The 22,275-nt window shown below is 32.2% G+C and overlaps 1 long non-coding RNA gene and 1 pseudogene across 1 annotated transcript; one reads left to right on the forward strand and one right to left on the reverse strand.

Annotated features, from left to right (window-relative positions):
* Window positions 1–2,058: 2,058 nt before the first annotated feature.
* The window catches only part of LOC128162211 (uncharacterized), a 29,628-nt pseudogene continuing 9,411 nt past the window's right edge, over window positions 2,059–22,275 (reverse strand).
* On the forward strand, window positions 6,667–16,249 carry LOC128164186 (uncharacterized). Its single transcript, XR_008240914.1, has 3 exons — window positions 6,667–6,758; window positions 7,962–8,040; window positions 15,839–16,249. It is a non-coding gene; the product is annotated as an uncharacterized LOC128164186 (long non-coding RNA).

Here is a 22,275-nt window from a genome sequence, read left to right on the forward strand (position 1 = left end):
CTATTGCGGATGCAATCTAAAGCATCCGGGCTGCGTTCAAGATCGTAGCGGCTAGGTAGGGCTACGTAGCGGCTACGTTGTTGAATGGTATGCTAGCCTAGCCGCTACGTAGGGAAAGCTAGCCTAAAATTTGAGGGCTAAATCATAAAATCAAAATGGCTGACTTTTACTTATTATCAATTTGATGTGACTGAGATATGTAATGTACGGCAAATAGACGCTCTAACCGGAAGTATAATTACTTAAACATAAAAAGGAAAGGATTTTCAGTCTGAACCGTTAATATGGAGATGTGAAAATTTGACTATTTTTGTCTTTGTGAGAAATTTTTTAAAAATCAGAACGACTATTTAGTGGTTCGTCTGTAACATCTCAATGTTTTTTTATTCTAGCGAATGAACATAATCTGGGCTCAAAGGTTTTGATTTGATTAACATCAAAATATCAAGTAAAAACCTTTTGAAATTAACAGAAACTTGGACAGAATATGGCCTTTAAATACACATTCATTTTATATGTACATTTCTTTTCTGATTTACTTTATCCAGATAATGACAGCCAATCCTCATCCTCATCTTCTAAAAGAAAGGAGGAAGCAACCCCAGAACCAGCAGCAAAAAAGAAGCAAAACATAAATAAATCAAATGCCAAATTGGTTTGAGGAATATATAAAAGAAGAAAAGGACAATAGTGAACAAGAGAGAGAGAGAGGAAATGAAAATTTTTAGAGATGTCATGAAAAACATGGATGAAAAAAAAACATTCTGATAAACTTAACCGACACACTTACAAAAAATTTAAAATAATTTACACTTTATTAAAACCTGATCTAAGGGAGAATAGAAAAAATGTTCTATTTGTTCTAGGGATGCATTTGTTCTTACCATTTTAAACAGTTACTGTGGAATTATTAATATTCTTGGGGGCTAATTTACGTTGATTGCTTAAATTTAACAGGTTTGTTGGGATGTAATTCTTTGTATCCTTTAATACTTAAAAAAGCAAATAATACTTTATAATTCTAATTTATTTATTTATGGAGGATGTCGATTCGCTGATAAGAGGTACCCACTTAAAAAAATATGCATTAAAAAAACTATGCTTAAAATGTGTAATAGGATAATAGGGAAATTTGAATGAAAATGTTTGCCATTCATTGCTCCAGATACTTTATACATGTATATGTGTATAAAACCACTAAATCATATGCCTTGTTATATATCGGTTAATTTTTGAAAAGAAATTCAATGATTAAAGACGTTAAGGTGAAAATATATGAAGGATCAATGGTTTAAACACCCCAACCAACTTCGAAATATTCATAGTTTTGAGATATGATGTTTGGAACCCCATTTGAGCTTTTTTAGCTAACCTGAAATGTAGGTTCAAGTGGGCTATTCTCATCACGTGTTGTCCGTCTTTCTGTGAACTTTTCACATTTTTTCTTCTTCTCTAGAACCAGTGGGCTTAACTTATTTTAACTTGGTACACAGCATCCTTATAGAAAGGGGATTTGAAAATGTTAAAATAAAGAGCAAAACTCTTTTTAAAAGAAAGATAATTGTGAAACTGTACACAGGAAAAATGTCCACATGTGTAAAACATATGTTAAACATATATTTTACATATATATTTTACACGTGTAAAAGACATAAAAAGAGCACACATGTATAAAGTGTTTAATTTCACACATGTTCAACATGTGTTTGACATGTGTTAAACACATGTGAAATTAAACATGACATATTTTATATGTGTAAACCACATATTCTCTATGTGTAATATATGTGTTGCATTTTATATATGAAATTCATGAATGAATTTTTGTTAGCAATTTTCAATAATAAAGGTACATCTTGACTTAAGCTTTCATTTAAAATATATTAAATATGCTTCATATTTTCACTTCGCTTTAAACTATTCCTCGATATAAAAGTATGGATCATCAGTATAGAACTATTGCAAATGCATTCTTGGTATATCAAAATAAAGTAATAACAAAAACTTCATTTATTTGTTCTCAGGAGTTTATTCTTCATCACCGCGTTGTACAATTGATCATTTCTCTCTTTCTTGTTCCTATAAATGAAAAGAAAACCTATATATATACAAATGTAGTGTTTCTTTACACCAAAATTACATGTAGTTATTATTTTTCATGTCTGTTTTACAGGATGCACTTATTACACTATATCCAATGATAAATGCTATTACATTATATATATATAGCTTTAAAAGATGAATCCATACAAAAGTACATTAGATAAGTAATCTAGGTCAGAAAATGTATATGATTTATTAGGATTTTAAAAGAAAGAAATCACAACAAATCTTTTAACTTGCATCTTGGTAACGCTTAATTTTTTTTTCTTCCTTTTCTTGTAGAAGATCCTAGATGTTGGGTCTATTGTCTTCCTTTATAGATGCACATAACTCTGGTGACATAAAAAAATATCTAAAGTTAATTTATAGTCATTGTATATTTCATGGATTGAAGATATAATTAGATTATTGTCATTTGAGAATCAAATTTTCACTTAAATTTAAATATAGGTTTTCTGTTTTAAATATATGCATTTCTGTAACAGAACTTACATACATGTTATGTTTACTATACAATTATGTAAATATAATTTTAGAATTCTCATGCACCTTTAAACTCTGGCCAGAACTTCTCACATTCATTGAACTTTTTTGTTGATAAGAATGCCCTCTGAAAAATGAACAAAAAGTCAGCAAAATTATTTCATAAAGTATAAATCAATAGATAGTTATATATATTTAGATACATGCATATGATGCAATTTATTTGTTCATAATTATGTCCAAAAGAAGGGACTGATTGCTTGTTAAGTTCGATTGTTTGTGTCGTTCGCCAATAGTTTTCACTAAGTTTCTATATAACATTGCATTACAATGCAGATCCTGCTCTTTTAAGATGCATAGTATTGTTGATTTTTAAGGTCTTCCGTTTCCAACGGAAGACCTTATTGTTTTTGCTTTGTTTCTTTTCCTCTATTATTAAGGTCTTCCGTTTCCAACGGAAGACCTTCTTGTTATTGCTTTGTTTCTTTTTCACTATTATTTTTATTGTTTTTTTTTTTCTGTCACGTTTTCTAAAAAATGCTTCAACCGATTTTTATGAAATTTTCAGATCTTATTCATGACAAAATTTGTAAGAAAAGTACACGGGCTTTTTTTGGTCGTCACTTCCGGTACCGAGATATTAAAGATTTTACGTTTTTGCTTGTTCACGATTTTTCTCAAAAAGGATTTAAGATAGAACCTTCAAATTTTCAGAAATGGTAGAGAGTGAACGGCCGCAGTGCCCTTCACATATCCGAACGTCAGCCGTCACTTCCGGTTGTCACCGGAAGGAAATGAAAAACCTTTATTTTTCAATTGTTTGGACTTGAATTTTATTTATGTTTTTATTCGATAGAGACGCTTGAAACACTTCAGAATATGAAATTTGTTTTAAAGTCGATCCAAGCATTCCCGAGATTTTGAGCTCAAAAGTTCTGAAGCGAGAGTCCGCGTAGCTCAGTCGTTAGAGTGTTGGACTTGTGCCCAGGCGACCCGGGTTCCATCCCCGAGTGCCGACTATTTTTTCTTCCCTAATTTTGTTTTGTTTAACGATGTTATCTTTAAAATGATGGTTTTTATTGTTTTCCATTTTATTTTTATCAGAAATAAAAATAATAACAGTTTTTTTTAGCACAAATATACAGGTCGTTTTTGTCAGCAGTTCGCATCGCCGGTATCAAAGACATGCCGCCGAAGCGCCCCTGCAGTACGACCGCATTAGAGTTCACTGGGTCGCTTTGTCGGCATCAAAGAAATGCTGCCATCTCAATGACTGTATGCATACAACATTTAGCAATGCACCAACGTTATTCTACATGGCTTTAAAATGAGGACTGATTAGTAATTGTTCACATATATAGATACACGCTTGCATGTATGCATGCCTTTATTGACATGTGTTGCTTATATATTGATTTCCTGAACACTATAAAACACTGTGAAATATCTCTCTCTCTCTCTCTCTGTCTCTCTCTCTGTCTCTCTCTCTCTCTCTTTCTCTCTAACCCGAACCCTGACGACCGGGTGACTGCGATACGGTGTGAAAAGTGACCACCCGTGTATGTGTGATTGGGCCTAGGTATAAACAGATGTAAACACCGATCGTGGAATTACACTGTTAAAACAAAGAGTTTGATTATTCACTTTTTGATTTTAAAAATTTTAAATCATTACGGCAGGATGGATCGGGATTATAATCATTTAATATCAGTCCTCCAAAGTTTTTAATTATTTGCAAAGGTCTACAAACATGTATATGTTCGCCCAAAAGCGGGATTAGTGATTAAGCATCGGGTCAAAAATTCATAAATTTCCTATCTTATTAACGGATTGCTTAACACTGATCGTTTAGACATAACACTGGGGTATCGAGTGGAATCAGGGAAAGGGGGATAATTTACCATGCTACATTTGTTAGATGTATGATATTTTATTTTCCGACTTAGCAAAATTTTTTTATCACAGAGTGTTAGTCGGCAAAGATAAACTTGAGACAAAAAGAAAAATAATCTATGTATCAAAGAAGCAAATAAAATTTTTGCCAATTTCTTTGCCGAATCGATTTTTTATTAAATCATCTCTCTCTCTCTCTCTCTCTCTCTCTCTCTCTCTCTCTCTCTCTCTCTCGTGCTAAAAATTTGAGGCCCTGAGTCAGAAAGGTAAAAGCACGATAAATCCCCTTACAGCATCACAACCGCAGTTCCAACACAGTTTTGATTGTAAATTTTCTCTGATATTTACGTACCTCAGAAATCTTCATCATGTCGATATAAGTGTTATTTTTTAGATAAGTGTATCGCTAGATAAACAATGAACGTGCATATCCGTATAAATTAGCCTAGCCCAAAATTTCATCTGGGTATAATACATGTATTAATTTATTAAATCGGAATTTGAATTAATTATTCTCCTCTGGGAATAAACCCCGTTTCAAAATGCCCCACTTGGTTTCAGACTTATGGCGAGTCATTTTTATTAAAGATACTTTTTCCTTTTTTTGTGCACGTCTATATACTGATACAAATCTGTTGCCTGTCGGGATTAAGAAAAACCTCCGAAGTTTAAACCCCTGCGAATGTGTTCGGAAGGCTTTCTTTATCGGTGTTATTGTACCGTAAAATCAGAGGCGTTCGAATGTGAGTTCACGAGACTTCAACGATATTTTCTTAGTTCCTGTCATTTTTCGAGAGGAAGTGGGTGCAGGTTGGATTAAATTATCAAAAAAGTGTGAGTATTTTGCAGTTTTAATGCTATCTATTAGTTTTATCTTTGTAACCGAGTTCAAATACATCTATAGGCTTTTAAAGTGAGAAGTATTTTCGTGTATTTGCATTTAACTAAAATTACACAAAAGAGTTATCGTTCTTGATTAACCACGCCTCCACGTGGTGTTGTGAAATTAGAAAAATACACCTTTTACATATATACGCCACCTAAGTGATCGTATTACAGTAAAAAAAAAATAATGCATAGCTCTGGGAAATTTATTAAGCTGTATATTACAACCAAAATGTGTGGTCTTCAGCAGAGAAAATTATAGCCGATTTCTGAAAAGCAGAAGTGAAGGTGCGGATCCAATTATTTTTTTAAAGATTGTTGGTGTATCAATCAGATACTTTGAAAAATAAAGTGAAATTGGTAATTTAAAAAATGTAAAACTCACTCTAATAACAAATACAATCAAACTCTCTCTCTCTCTCTCTCTCTCTCTCTCTCTCTCTCTCTCTCTCTCTCTCTCTCTCTCTCAAATCGTGTAACAATATTTACACTACAAAGTTTAATTAAATAAAGACATGTGTCGATGATTTCTGTGATCAATCTCAACATGTTAACATAAATATTAAAAACGTTAAATGGAGGTGTAATATTACATAACTATATATATATCTGTTGATCTTTCTGTCATTCCATTAAATTATTAATTGTTTTTAATTATGCATATTGCATGACGTACTATAATAGTACGTCATGCAATATACATAGATATATTCACAGCCACATGTCTTAATTATGGAGTGCTTTGGACACTAAATTTATAGACAGTACTTTATATCTCTAATTAGCTTTGTAAATTGTGCAATGGGGCTTATTGTTTGCAAATATAAATGCAAACTACAATGTTTTTATTATATAAGCCTGCCCCAAGATAATTATATTAAATGTGCAGCACATTTTGGCAATTAAAATTCACTGGAATGAAAAACAAAAAATTTCTTACTGATCGAGATCGATTTATAATGTGGAATTTTGACATCTTTTTTCCATTCGGAAGTTAAGTGAGATACCTCGCATAATTTCCATTGTTATCAAATGGGTCTGTTGCAATTCAAAATTTCTGTAGACATCACAATATTTAGATTTTAACATGTATACTGAAACCTGATAAGTTAGATCAAGGGGGCATTTCAAGAGAGAGATGTTGAAAATTGTTCATACTTTTGAATGAACATTGTTTGAACCCTGAGGTATTGACAAAAATATGAAGTAGTTATTAAGCAAAATGTATAAAATCTAGCTTTGTTACAACTTACATGTATCTTTATTGGAACAGATGTTGATGAAATGTGATTTTTTTGTCTCAGATTTACATCAACAAAGAACTACTGTGTATTAATTATATTGGACCCTCCTACATGCATGTAGCTGTTATAAGGGGTAGAAAAGTATTAATTGTGAGTACTATTAAGAGCTTTTATGACTACTGAATTTTTTTTCAGAAGTACATCTATCACTGTTTTTGAATTTTATATACACATTTATACACATCTTTTAGGACATTATAATGTTTAAAAGGAATTTTTTAATGGTTAAACAATATATATATTGCTCATAAGAGATATCACAAAATAAAACTTCTTTTTCTGCTTTGTAATGTATTCAACAGTTTGTCACATTTTTACAATGTTTAATTAATTATGATTCTTGTACAGGTAAAAAAGAAATGTAAAAAATCAGAATAAGATTTAAATTTGATCCTCCCTATAACTTATGGATATTTCATGATTTTTCAAATGATGTATATACAGGTATTAATGAAAAAATTACAATATGCCTTTCTTTAAATTTCTTACTATATATATTAATTAAATCATTATAGTAATATTAAATTGCAAACAACACTCCTGAAACATGTGAAAGGAATAATTTAAATAATTTGGTATTAGACTGTTTGTACTGTCTGTGTTCTAGGGAAGATGTATACCCGGTATTATTGCTTGTATGCAATCTCTCCAATTTCATTGTTTTCAAGAATGGTTTATGCTTCCTCAAAACTTCTGAATCATTGATTTTTTGTACGACATCATGAGTCAATATATTTTTTAACCATGCACCATCCAGAATCCTCACAGTAACATAATTAAGTGATATCCTTTATACTGTGTCCCATCTTAAACTATGATTATAATCCAATTTAAAATTCATAATTTAAAAATAATACTTTTTATCATGGTTCAATAGAAAAAAACCTATTTCCATTTGTAAGTGCGTGTATGTATAGGTTAAAGTGGCATTAGGTTGAAGGGTGGGTGGAAATGAATTTCCAGCAATAACTGATTATGATGGGGGGGGGGGGGGGGGCTGTGACCATGCATGCAAACCTATATTTTGGCATTAACATTTGCATACTCCTGGTTTTTTTATATACATGATATATATAGTATTATATACAAATATGTGTTACAATTGAAGCTCTTGATCGTATTGTATAAAGAATCAAAGAATTTGACATTGTTTTCACCTCCACTCTAGTAACAAAAAAATAAAACCTTCACAGTAAGAAACATATACAAGTGCAATATTGCACATATTGTTTGAAATATAAATGCAAAGTACCGTATATTGTTTTCATTAATAAAATCTTTTGTTTTTTCCAGGTTAACGTCTATTTTCCATCTGCTTTTTACATATACTGGTAATCTTGTATATACATAAAGATGCAGAACACTATGAATTGTGAGTACTCTAAGAGCTATTATGAAAACTGAAATGTAAGCACTCTATTGAATTTCTCTTGTACATCTATTCATGTACATTATGATATAACATATGCTTTGTTTATTTTAATTGATACTGAACAAAGTTGTCATCATGTAATCTATAAGATACTCTAGCTCTGATATATAACATTAGTTGTCATTAGCATTGAATCCTATCAATTAATTCATTGAACGATGTTCCAGTATGGGTCATTAGAATACATAATGTAATACAAAATGCAATTAGTGATACATATGTCTCTCTTATTTATTTCATAAGTATGCAAGATATTGTCTCTTGATATAAATGAATCATGTTGCAGAAATGATGCATATAAGCATTCATTCATGAATGATAAAATTTCATTTTCATATGCATATTTAGAATATGCTACATTTACATGGTATTTTATGTCCTTGTTGCTCTGGATGCTATGCTTGACAGTGTTTAATATGGTAAATATATTTTAAGAATGTCAATGAAAAGAAAATTGAGTTTTGATTATAATGAAAACTTGATCAGTGGAAATAAAATAGCAAAGACATCACAGGGAAACCAAACTATTTTAATAGGAGCCTCAAAAGGGTTGCAGGTAAATCTTAGAAATGAATGTTTGACAAAGTCTGCTCAGATTCGATGGGTTTCATCTTCAAAATCCATACAATGTTCACCGTTGCAAGCCACAATATCAGTTCAGACTTCTAATGTTTCAAGGAACATTGGTAGTCAAACTGGAGAGACTGAAACTGGTCATGACAAGAATGTTTCAAAACTGTTAAATATCTTCAATACCAAAACATCTTCAAACAAAAAGAAGTTATTAGATACTTTGCTTATTGTATGTGAAGCATTTGACAAAGTTCAAGATTCTCAGTGTGAAAAAATTATTGGTATGTTTGCACAAAACATTGTAAAAAATGTTCCATGTATTGGAAGTCCATCTTTTAATTTGCTTTTTGATTTCATAAGGTTTTATAACTTAGAAAATACCTGTGCAATGCGATACTCAGAGTCTACAAAATGTATTTTTAAAGTTGCTAAAGGTCTCTTCGGAGGAGCAACCCTCCGATTTTTGAGCGGATGGAAACATGAAATGCAGGTACTTAGTTGTACAGCAAAACGTGGGTATTTTAGTCCTGCAGAGTGTCAAGCTTTACTCCCTGTGCCTTCTGAAAGAGTTCTTGACCAGTTTCAACCTCTTCAGTTTGATATCCCAAAGAGACTCAAACCAGGGGTGTACCCTGACTTTATTGACATTGCAGTTAAATCAACGCCATCATCTTCATCATTAGTATTAAAGTTTGATGGCAGAAGGATTCGACCAGGTTTTGAAGATGATGAAGTTGGTGATGTTGATTTGGCTGGATGTGAATCCAGTCTCTCCTTGGTAGAACAAATTAAAAAACATTTTGAAATATTAGATATTATTAAGACCTGCTGTGAAAAAATTACTGATCTGAATGATACCATTTCATTGATAAATTCAATTAAGACAGTTTTGGAAATAATGAATAGGTCATCATTTATTTTAAAAGAAAAAAGAGCATCAATGCAAAAGTCCCTTACTGAAAAGATGAAATTAGCTGGGAAAGACTGGATTCACTCCAAATACAAGAAAATAATTTCATACTTGACTGCTCTCATACGGAAAAGTAATGAAGTTCTTGAAAAATCTTTGAGTGTACGAGATTCTCTGTCCTCAGTTTTATGCAAGTTACAAAATTCGAATGAATTCTGGACTGATATGCCCTTTGTTCCTTTAGATTCAATTAGGAATTGCTGGTTACTGAATGATAATATAGATCATATATCTACCAATGACATTCACGTACCTGTAAAACAACGTACTGAAAAATGGCATACAATAAGAAATGAGGCATATGTAACAGGCAGTACTTTGTACCAGGCTGCAGGCCTGGATGGCTTGCAAAACAGACTATCATTGTATGATAAGGTGCATTTCTCTATTAAAGAAAAAAGTCCAAATGAACAGGTTTGCAAGGCCATGAAGCATGGCTCAGAAAATGAAATTAATGCTATAGCCACGATATGTACAAATGTCTTGCCTGTCTATTTTCCACATTTAGATTATGTTGAGGTAGGTATCTTTCGTTTTCCTAAAGCCAAAACATGCCATTGCCATGTTGAGAACAAATGTTCTTATTCTGATTCTCAACATGAATTTTCACTGTTCTCCTTAGATGGAGTTTTCATACCTCATACTGAGTGTTTGAAATGTTTGGATATAAATCAAATTTGTATGTCAACAGAAGTGAAATGTCCATATTTTAAAAAAGAATGTCATATGGAAGTCCCTGTTAGATACATTCCACAAATTCAGGCTAGTATGGCTGTGTCAAATGCACCTATCTCTTTGTTTGTCTCGTACATGTGTTTGTATGCAAAAAAAATGAAGAGTACTTTGATGATCTAATGCATCACATTCAAGATACATTTATTGAGGGAAGTAGAAAACTAAAGTCTTCCCAGTGTTGTGAAATAAAATCCTCCACAAAATCTATCATAGAAACATGTGAATTTCTAACAGAAGTCAAAAGTATACATGTAACACAATCAACAAATGAAACTGACCAACCTGAATCTATGTACAAAGGTCATGTTGAAGATTTATCTTTTTTTGGTTGTAAATTATTCACAGCTAATGACATCAAAGCACTCTTACTTCAGTGTATTGAAATTCTGAATAATACAAGACAAATTCAAAGAGTTAGAGCCACGGAGAGTGTTACGTATATGCTTTCCAATACAGATCGACTAGCTACAAATGAGAGAGGCTATGGTATTCAAATTGGCTATTTTTTGTCTGGTTCAAGCTTTCCTGAGAGAGATGCAAGAGCAGTGGTAGATAAATTTTACATAGAAACATTGCAGAGAGGTGGTAATGTACTAGCTGTTGCATTTGATGGACAATTTCATAGACTTCTTGCTGTTTCTAATGAAGGAAAACCTCTGACTATTTTTCAGTTGCAAAAACATTGTTGGGAATCTGTTAAGAATATGTCAAAGTCAGAAATTATTACCTATATTGAAAACATTATTAAATCTTTTTCCAAATACACAGCTGTTACAAAATCAACCTCTCCAACTGTGTTTCAAGTAATTAAGTTGTCCAGATCTTGTTTCTTCAAACTTGAAGTGTGACAAATCTTTATTCAGTAGTGCACCAGTATGTGCTGATGCTGATTTTTCACAAAATGAAGAGGAAAATTTAAGTGAAGAATCTGTATTTGATAACAATGTCACTCCTGCTGCAGTAGACTTGATGGATTTATCAGATGAGTTAATTCAACCAGTTGATGATGTTGAGAGTGACAAAGTTGATGAGGTAGTAGAGAATGATCTTAATTCAAATTCAGTTCTTGTCAGCGACATTTCATTGACCACAGATAATGTTTCTTCATTACAAGTTTTTCTACACCAAAATTCTAAACTTCAATCTTTGAGTTGTAAACAATTATGTGAATTATTGCAAAATTCTGACATGCTCTACACAAATGCAACTTTGGCTGACCTCAAAAACATCATCAAATGGTTGAAAACAATTTATCGAGACATAGAAGTTGTTAAAGACTTAAAACTCTCTGGTAGAAAACATGACATTGTTTCAAAATTGTCCACTATTCTCTGTGCCTCTGAACTGTCCATTGAACCAGAAAAACGACAAAAATTGAAAAATCCAAATTCTCTTTACTGTATATGTTTGAAAAAATTGAAAAAGCAAAAGAAGGCCTTTTTGAATGTGATAGCTGCTCACCATATGATGCATGATATGTATGACCAATGGAAGTCGGATAGTCCTGTGTCTTTTCAAATTGCAGAATTACCCAACAATTTCTGGTGTTCAGTTCCAGAACTGCACCACAAATCAAATGCATTAGTTTTGCATTTTATTGACTACCATCACCTTCATATTAGATTAAGAATGTGTCTGATCAAGGGTAAATTACAGTTTGTTTCATTAGAAGGTTGGAGGCATGTAAGCCAACTCCCTGATTCACCTTTGCCAATTCCTGTCCTTAATGGTGTAGATCCTCAGAGTGAATCTTTTGCAGCTCTCATGTTCTCTCCACCTGTACAAATGCTCTTGAAAAAAGATGGTTTCATTAAAGAGGCACAGTTTTGTCAGCTGGTGCGAGGTTTTATGGAGGCTAATGACATGCCTGGGATTTCTGCAATGGATAGACACAGGCTTAGATTTGATTTAAGAAGCTATTTATTGCAGTGGATAAATGTATTTTCATTTCCACCCCCTGGAGATAATGTAATGGGTATGCCATTTCAATTGTTTGAGGCACTCATTTCTTCTTCTGACTCATATTTGCAGCTTCATTCACTGATTCCATCAGGCTCTTACAATGTAAGAGCCATAAGTACCAATGATAATGAAACATTGCATGGGTTAGAGGAGGCAATGTTGAAACCTTTTGGAGGTGTCCCCAGTGTCAAACAACTAGAAATTGTGAAGTCCAAAACCATTGAAATTTCAGCAATTTTGAATGATCCCACCATGAATTTTCCGATTAGACATGCAAAAAAACCTGTGTATTCTCACGTTAATTATCTCTCTGAAACATTGCATGGACAAGGTTGTCATAATTTATCTCTTCCATTATTTATAGATAAAATAGAAATTAAAGATCATGCTTTTGACAAAAGAGAACGAAAAAGCACCAAAAAAGTTCAAACAATATCTAACTGGTGGGCTCCTCCAAAAGGTGTTCCTGGTATAAAGAAGTTGTACAAAACAAATGAAATGTCTTTTACATTATGTGAAAGAATGGGGTACCCAGAGAATGAATCAAATACTAATTAGGAAGTTGATTTATCTATATGAGTTTAATGTAAATAACACATAATTATATATTTAACATGTATCTATCAAATACATGTACATCCTTGAAGTAACATCGGTTGATGACAAGGACGGTACGTATTTGATTGAAGTTGACCGTCTCCATTTTCCTTTTCAGAACTTGGTTATCTGGTATCTAGAATGGTACATTTTAATTCTTTTCTCTCCTCATATTGTCAATACTGACATATAATAAAGCTTCATAGTATGCTTTGTTGTATGTGTATATATGTGTATTTCTAATTCATGAATGCGTTTTGATATAGATGGTACATTGCTTTCCCCCATTGTTGGTTTTTAATTCACAAATACAAATCCTTGAAGTAACATCGTTTGATGACAAGAACAGTATTTGATTGCAAGTTGACCGACTTCATTATTTTTCCAGAATTTAACTACATCTAGAATACATTTTATTTCATTTATACTCTTCTCATATTGTCAATACTGACATATAATAAAGCTTCATAGTATGCTTTGTTGTATGTGTATATGTGTGTATTTCTAATTCATGAATGCGTTTTGATATTGGTGGTTCATTGTTTCCTATGTTAATTGTCCCCCCTTGTTGGTTTTTAATTCACAAGTAAAAATACACATCCTTGAAGTAACATCGTTTGATGACAAGGACAGTATTTGAGCTTGCATGGAGTACATGATATAAAGGTTTTAAATGTTCATAAGTGATGATATTTAAATATTTGTTTCATGCTTATCATAGCCAAACAAAACTGTGTGATGTCTTTGCAACCTGCATTTGTTGCCTCTGATCTAAGTATCAATTATCATTATTCTCGAACATTGGATGCGGTTAAAAGAATATATCGGATACATTATGTACTAATAAATAAATTAATCTGCAAAATATAATAATACATTAAAGGACTTTGGTAATTAAAACATAACTGTACATATCCCAGTCATATTATTAAGCTAATGTTTAATTTAAGGTACTTCACCACACCTAGACTTGTACTTTTTAAGACACTACATCACGAGATGGTGATTCAAATTTTTTTTTTCAACTTTTCTTATCAATCAATTAGGTTAAATATGGCCATAGCTCAGCAGTTAAAGCCTCCCTGAGGCTTTTGTTCACATTTACTGAATAAAATTTTGGGAAATATATCTTTTTGATCAAAATTAAATTCTTTTTCACCTGTTAGACATACCGGTATATACTTCTTACCCCTCATGATATTTATCATAATCAAGTTATTCTGGTTTGAGAAACGTTTCCAAGGTGTAGTCAGCCACTGTTAACAAAATTTTCTTATACATGTAATAATCGAAAGGTAATAAAAAGAGGTGATATCATTTAGAAAAATTAAGGTTACATTAATTTACTAACAAAAAATTCATTCATGCAATGCTGAATTATTCAAGCAACATTTTATTATTTCAGATGAAAAATTTGTAGGTCCTCTTAGCCCAAGAGTATTAATTATAGGACATAGTTTTGTGTCAAGGATAGACAGATCAGTTCTCGAAAGTTTTTTTCCTAGTCACTGGGAAATTTTCAGTGTTGGAAAGCCGGGAGGAAAAATTACGGATATGCGGGAAATGGCTCCCTATTATATTAATGTATATACCCCCGATTATGTTTTTGTTCAAATTGGGGGTAATGACATTAAAAGAAATACTAATCCCTCATTAATTTTATTTGATTTAATGGAAACCATTTATTATATAAAAAATCTAGGTCCATTTTCAGTTTTTGTTGGTGGCATTTTTCCTAGGAGTAATCCAAGGTTTATAGAATCTAATGATTATTGTAAAATTAAATCTTTTTTAAATAAGCAATTGTACTTTTCATGTGAACATAGTCACAATATCTTTTTTTGCTCAACTAGAAAATTTAAAATGTCTGATTTATGTCATGATGGTGTCCATCTTTCAAAAAAAGGACAGTCATTTTGAGGGAAGTTTCCTCATGTATAAAAAGACAGTTACCGGTAGTTAAATTTTAGAACAAACCAATTCTACATTCTTTATTGTGTTTTCCAGTGTTTCAATTTTCACATGCCCTTGTCTGAATGTGATTTGTAAAACAAATTTTATTACATTTAATTCAAGTAGACAGTCGTAGCCGGTGTAACATTGTAATGTTATAATTAGGTGCATGATTAAAATATGTGGACAATATAATAATGGTCAATATACCATGCATTTATATTGATCAATGCACTTCAGATGCTTTTAACTCTAATGGCACAATTTTAATGACAAAGTGTCATTTTACAATATTTATATATGGTGTTATTGTTTGTTAGTTTTGAATAAATAACTATATGTACTTTTGACATATTTCAACAAGAGTATTTGCAAAATTATTTAATATATATCTTTTCTTAAAATGATATAAGTCTCTACTCCTCTCTCTCTCAGTCCTCATGGGGTAGAAAATTTCATATATATTTAGTAAACTGAATTGCAAACAATATTTAAATCGCATTTAAAATCTGGTAGAAGTTATACATTTGTCTTTTCTAACTTGTTTTTTTTTTTACAAAAAAAAATACAAAAACAAGAAGTATTATGAATTAATGAACCATAGGCTCATTGTATCATATTCAATTTTTTTTCCTTTATATCAGCTGTTGTTGATCATTCTTCTCTGCTATCTTATATATCACAATTGAAAGCATCTGTTCTGCTTCATGATTCAGAAGTCATTTCACTATTTATATCACGCTTTTGAATTTTTTACCTATAGCTATATACATGTAGTAGCTATAATATATAATACATGTAGTACCTTTAAGTAATAAAATGTATTATTTATATAAGTAAATATTTCCTTGCTTAGCCTTATACATTGACTGTTAATACATTATTTATTTAATAAGTGCAACATCGATATGTTAATTCAATCTGAATATTTATAATTATGTATTTCAGGATAACCCATCTGATGTAACAACACTAACAAGCTGATATGCAGCACATCACTGGAAGCCAACTAAACAGCATTTCAAAACCTTTCACCTTTAGCACAGAGTTAGCCATGCACTTCCCTTAATCACTCATTCAAAGTCACTTTTTTAAAGATGAAAAATAAAGTTTGTCGTTTTTAGGATTAACTGAAGGTCAGACGCGGCTTACATCTTCCCTTTCTCTATTATTTCCTATCTCCAAAATGTGAATATTTCCATTAAGTAATTCCATAATTATATTTTCATGTAATGATACTTTCTTTATTTAGATATAAAGTGTTTGATTGAAAGTATATAATATGACTATTTACAAGCATTCAAATGCATTTTGCTTGCTATTTTAAGGAACATTCTAAATATTCTAGCTCTGACAAGAGCCTGGTAATGTTCTCAGAATTTTTTAGAATTACCGTAACCGGTTTTAAATGGATTAATATATCATGGAAAATTATAAAAAATATAGGAACATCTTGTGTGTCCTTAAAGCTGAATCCATTATACTTAGTATATCAATTTAAACTTGCATTGTTTTGTTTTTAGAATCATATGATTTACAAATCACATGAAACGAAATACATGTACTAAATATAATGTACTATTGTTGAATAATTATTATTTTATATTTGTACAATCAAAATGTGAAGCGTTTGATATGTATTATTCAACATGATTAATTTTTAATTAGATACAGTAGAAAATATGAAATGTCAGTTAATATGGTTATTATCAAGTGTACATTTTTTGGTATACATTAACTAGACCCACATCCAGATAAAAGATAATCAATTAAGTTATTAGAGTGTATATTTTTGAAACTGTCCAACAATTGCTACATGTACATACTTCAATGACCACAATTAATTTTATGCTGTATTATAAGTATAGCATGTTAACACAAATGCGATTTAACTAGACATGTTGAGTGTAGAGTGTATTATGTACCTCAATGTATAAAAAGATAAATGAATTTTGTTAAACATTGGACACTTACAATCTTTGTTTACTGTGTCTGATATGCTTTGGTTTCAAAAACTATCATTTATGAAGACTCTATTTTCAATTCTACCTTTGCATCATTGGTGAATTATTCTTTTCCATGCTTTTCAATGCATAAAAAGACTGCAATTTTTTTTCATCATTACATTAAATATTAGTTAAAATGAAGTAGTATACTATTGTTTTGAAGACTTATGATAAATACGAAAATTAATTGTGTGTATATATTTATATGTATATTTCACCATAGCTTTTTAGTTACCGGAATACCCCTCCTTTTTTTGGGGGGGGGGGGGGGGGTTAAATGACTAAAGTTTTGCAATGAAATGAACAAATTAATTTTTAACCAAAATCATCTGGTGAAATGCTAATAATCTAATCTTTTCTAAATGCACCTTAACATGTACCAGCTGGTACTAATCAATATCTTAATATATAACTCTATATTGCTATGTCATCAGAATTTTTTCACATCTTTTATATTATGATAGAAAGTTATTTTTGGTGAAAGACTGGAACAAACTATAAACTTTTAAAGGACCTTTGAATTCTCATGTGTATGTAAAATAATTACAATATGCTGTGATATAGTTCATATTAGAAATATATGAAAGTGTGTTAAAATTATTAGAATTACATGTTGCAAACTGTGGTGTATAGTGATGTTATTGTTTTTAGTGAATACTGATGTACAATACAGTTGGATATATTGTTTTGATTATATGTAAATGTGATGAATCTTTTTATCAATCAATATTATACATGTATATGTAAAAGATTGAAATCTTATTAATTTTACCAGACAAATTGTTAGTATTGTCCATTGTCATTTAGAATTGTACATACAACTACATGTATTAGGTGGTCCAATCATGCTTGGATTAAAAAATAACATTAAAATTTATTATGATTTATGAAAGAAATATTGTTTTTTTTAATGAGAGAGGGAGGGAGAGAAAGACAGAGGGAAAGAGAGAACAATCAGAAAGATATATAAGAAATGGATATATACTGTGAAATCATTATATAAATAAATTTTGTGGTGGCTCAATTTTTGTGGAAATGGTGTGTACATCTCATCCATGAATTAACTTTCTCCCTGAATTAATAAATCATATTTCCTTTTAAGTATAAAATAATAAATGAAATTATATTTACGTACCCACAAAGCAATGCACAAAAATTGTCCCCCACTAATTTTAATGATCCAACAGTATCCTTTCATTATAAAGCCGAAGCCTATGCATGCTCTAAGGCCATTCAACTTCGACAAACTCACTTTTGGTTTCGGGGTCACTATCACTTAAGAAATATAAATTGGAAGAGTAAGCATGTCTACTAGTAGGTTTTATTATCCTGGGACAAGAAGATAAAATGAAAACAATAGAACTTGCATGTCATTTTGAATGTGGGGAAATTATGGTAAATTAAGTTTCAGCTAAACTTCTAATCAAAGTTATAATCTTCCAGCTGAGAGCTTTTGTAAATTATGGGGCCACAAAAATTTCTTTACTGCAAAAGGGTTACTTTTTAGGTATTTACTATAAAATTTAATGTTTAATATTCGGGGGGGTGAACCCCCCCCCCCCCCCCTCCGCAAATATTGAATTTTATGACACCATCTATAAGGTCCTTGCAACAAATATGTTTAATCTCAGTGGGGTACATTAAGAGTTGTAAGGTTTCAAAAACGGTTATTAACATGAACTTATATTCATATTTATTACTTAACACCCCCTATCCCAACAAAACGATACTATATGTTTCACCATATATTTTTCATTAAATTCAAAAATAATAGTGGATGCAAGGCTATGCCGATTGCGTACTTATGGTCTGAGACGATGACCAAGGATACGTTGAAAAGAATGTACTTCAAACATAGAAATAAACTATAGATTTTCCCCGCCTTTTTTTACTCCGGGTCTGTTATGACCTATGAACTTGTTACGGGTCAACGAAATCCACGTGATATGAATTTAAATGACAATAACATTCGCAGGGGTGTATACAAACGAACGGGTGACTGCGACAAGGTTTAAAAACTGACCACCCGTTTATGAGTGTTTGAGCCTAAGAATAAATAGATGTAAAAAAAAAAATCAACAGTTACATCTTTCAAACAACGCTTATACATTGTTCTAACATATGTATTTTATTTAGAAATTGTGTAATTTGTGATATTTAGAATTTAATATTCTACGTTTAATATAGAAGTCACCGACCGACCCCCCCCCCTCCCAATTCATAAAATCATTTAGTTTTTCTTGCCCGATTTTACTTGATCTTTGATCTTGGGCCTTTAAGTTCAACTAATTACCATTCCAGATTACTGTACTAAATACCAGACTAATTCGTTCATTAATAACAGAGTTATGAAGTGTTTGGCATTTGAGTTTCAATTGTCGTGTTTGACATGTACTATAAAAAAATTTGTAACTCCCAAGCCCTTCACTCAATCCTAATGAAAATTCGTGAAAATGAACCTCGGACCCCATTCTTATTGTCTGTGAAATATGCAGCAGATTGAACAATTAAGACGAAATTCCTGAAATTAAACGGCACTTATTGCCTATACGTGGAAATTAAATTTACACAGTACACCCACCGACCTCCCCCCCCTTCCTATTCACAAAATCACTTAGTTTTTCTGGCCTGATTTTACTGGATCTGTCATCTTGAACCTTAATTTTCAACCTAGTTCAAGTCTAGATTACTGTACTAATGGCCAGACCTATTCGTTCATTTTTCAGAGAGATATGAATTTTTGGGCATTCGAGTTTCGATTGGCGTGCTTGAAATTTTGTGTAAATGTACCTCGCAGGCACGTAGCATCAGGGGGAGCCAGGGGGGCCTGCCCCCCCCCCCCCCAGTTTTTCTCGCAGCAACAATTTTTTAAAAATTTACATATAAAAAATTGAAATATCATGGAGTTGCCCCCCCCCCCCCACTTTTTTGGGAGTATGTAAAAAATTGATATAAAAATAAGGAAATGAGGAGTGAAATTGAAGTTATATAATACGCTAGCCCCCCCCCCCCCCCCTTGCTTGTCAAGATTTTTTGGATGAGTCTGGCCCCCCCACTTTCAAAAACGATGCTACGTGCCTGCCTCGGACCCCATTCTCATTGTCTGCCAAATATGCAGCGGATTGAACAAATAAGAAGAAATTCCTGAGATCAAACGGCGAGTATAGCCTGTACGGGGACTTAAAATTTACACAGTACAAGGGATGTAAGCAGCCGCGTAATATTTCTGTTGCATGTATATTTCTTGTTTTCCGTTTAGTCTGTATCTACGAAAGCGTGTGAACTACTTATGAATGTTAGAACTGTGGAAATTACTGTCATCAAATTTTTACCGAATAAATTTACGTGTTACTGATTTCGTTATTTCTACATTTATAATGATTTTATCAATCCTGCTGAAATAAAACAGTCAAACAAAATAGTAAACGACACGAAAAAACATTCTCAAAACTGAAATACATGGGTAAAATGCATCAGTCATTGGGTGCGTTCAGAGTACTACCGTTGGCAGACAAAAGGTACCACTGGTAGAATTTCCTACCATTGGTATGCCAACGGTACCAATGTTTGCCAACAAAATTTACCATACGTAGACATTTCTGCAGACGATCTAGAGCTCTGTTAGCGATGGTAACTTTTTTTATGACGTCACCAAAAATGGCGGGCACTGAGTACGTAATGAAAGCCACAGATTTTTTTTCTCAGCTTTTCCCGTTAAATCTTGTCGTGGCTGAGAAGACCTACCGAATTTTAACAAAGGCAACAAATATTCAGTTTATATCCGACAGTAAGTATGCATGCTTTTTGCTGTGTAGTCCATATATAACAAATGAATATCACGTATATCGAGGACACTCTATATGTATAGTGGAGCATTTGGGATAATTTTTGCGTGTCTTTATATGATGTATAGAATACGACTTACCATAATTCGTGTGTTGTACAAATTTTGATTAGCAGTGTTATATCATACTTATACTGCAAATTAAATCAAGTACATGCCCATGTGATATCATTTTCAGCGTACATAAAATTCTCTTAAGAAAGACTTTGACAATTAATACAGCTTATTTATTAAAATATTGATATATTTTCTTAGACTTATGTAAACTTCATTTTAAATGTATTTAATTTAGTTTTTATATTTTTTTGTTGATTGTGTGTCTTTAATTGGTACCGGTAATCAAAGATGAGACATGCAACATTTTGTTCACAATTGTTGAGTACCTTCAGTTTTTTATCAAACTATAAGAACTGATGATAAATAGGGTTGTTTGACTAATGGTTAAACATGTACTGAATTTGTTTTTCTTTTCTTTTACTAGATCTTGATGTGGTATCTAAACAGTTGGAAAAGTTACTTCCACCTGAACCCCCCAAAGATCCAATATTTATTGATACTATTAATGGAGAAATAGTTATTCCGAAAGTACTATTTGAACATCAAGAAACACAGGAAACCCAAACAAGAAAAATGCCTAAATGTAACTCTGCATCCTGTGGTGTATTGAGTAAAGCTAGCAACTCGGCTTCAGATAATCCTGCCCCTGATCACCAAGCAAGCACCTCAGTTTCAGACAATCCTGTCCCTCAGAGTAAAGCCTGCACCTCAGCCTCAGATACTAGTAAGCATGTCCTTTATAGTAAAGGCAGCACCTCAGCCCCAGATAAGCATGTCCCTCATAGTATAGCCAGCACCTCAGCCTCAGATAATCCTTTCCCCCAGAGTCAACCCCTAGATGTCAGTGATTGTGAAGATTCAGGCATGAGGAGTCAAGGTATGAGTGGAAGTTATCCACAACTCGAAAGCTTCTTAATGTGTTAGAAGAGAGAAAAATGGCTGCGCCAGAGTCATTCTGTATCAACGGAAAGATATGGCCTGGAATATCAAAGGAGATTTCAAAAAGTGAAACTAACTGTCCGTCTGCAATTCAGTGTCGGGAGAAATTTTATTCCTTAAAGAGGAGTCACAGAAAATTTTTGTCCGAATGCAAAAAAACTGGAAACAAAACTCCTAAACCATTTCTTTACGAAAATGAAATGCAGAAAATTCTTGATGGGGATCCATCCATTAAACCATTGGTGCTTCGCAGCTCTTTCGGTATGAACAAAGATAATAGTGACTCAGATGAAGACACAATGGAACAGGAAGATGATGCAAGCACCAGCAGTACTTCAAGACCACCCACCCCTGTACCCACATCCAAGACAAAGAAAAGGAAGGTTGATGACATGAAAGAGTATTTTGAGGAGAGGGACAAAAAGTTTTTTTGAGCTGATGAGGGAGATGCAAAATAGTAACAAGGAGTTTTTGAGCAAACTGATTGAAAAATTAGGTAAATAGGGTACATAGAGAATGTTTTGTCCCCTTAACATTCT

The sequence above is a fragment of the Crassostrea angulata genome, chromosome 9 (assembly GCF_025612915.1).
Source record: "Crassostrea angulata isolate pt1a10 chromosome 9, ASM2561291v2, whole genome shotgun sequence".
NCBI lineage: Eukaryota > Metazoa > Mollusca > Bivalvia > Ostreida > Ostreidae > Magallana > Magallana angulata.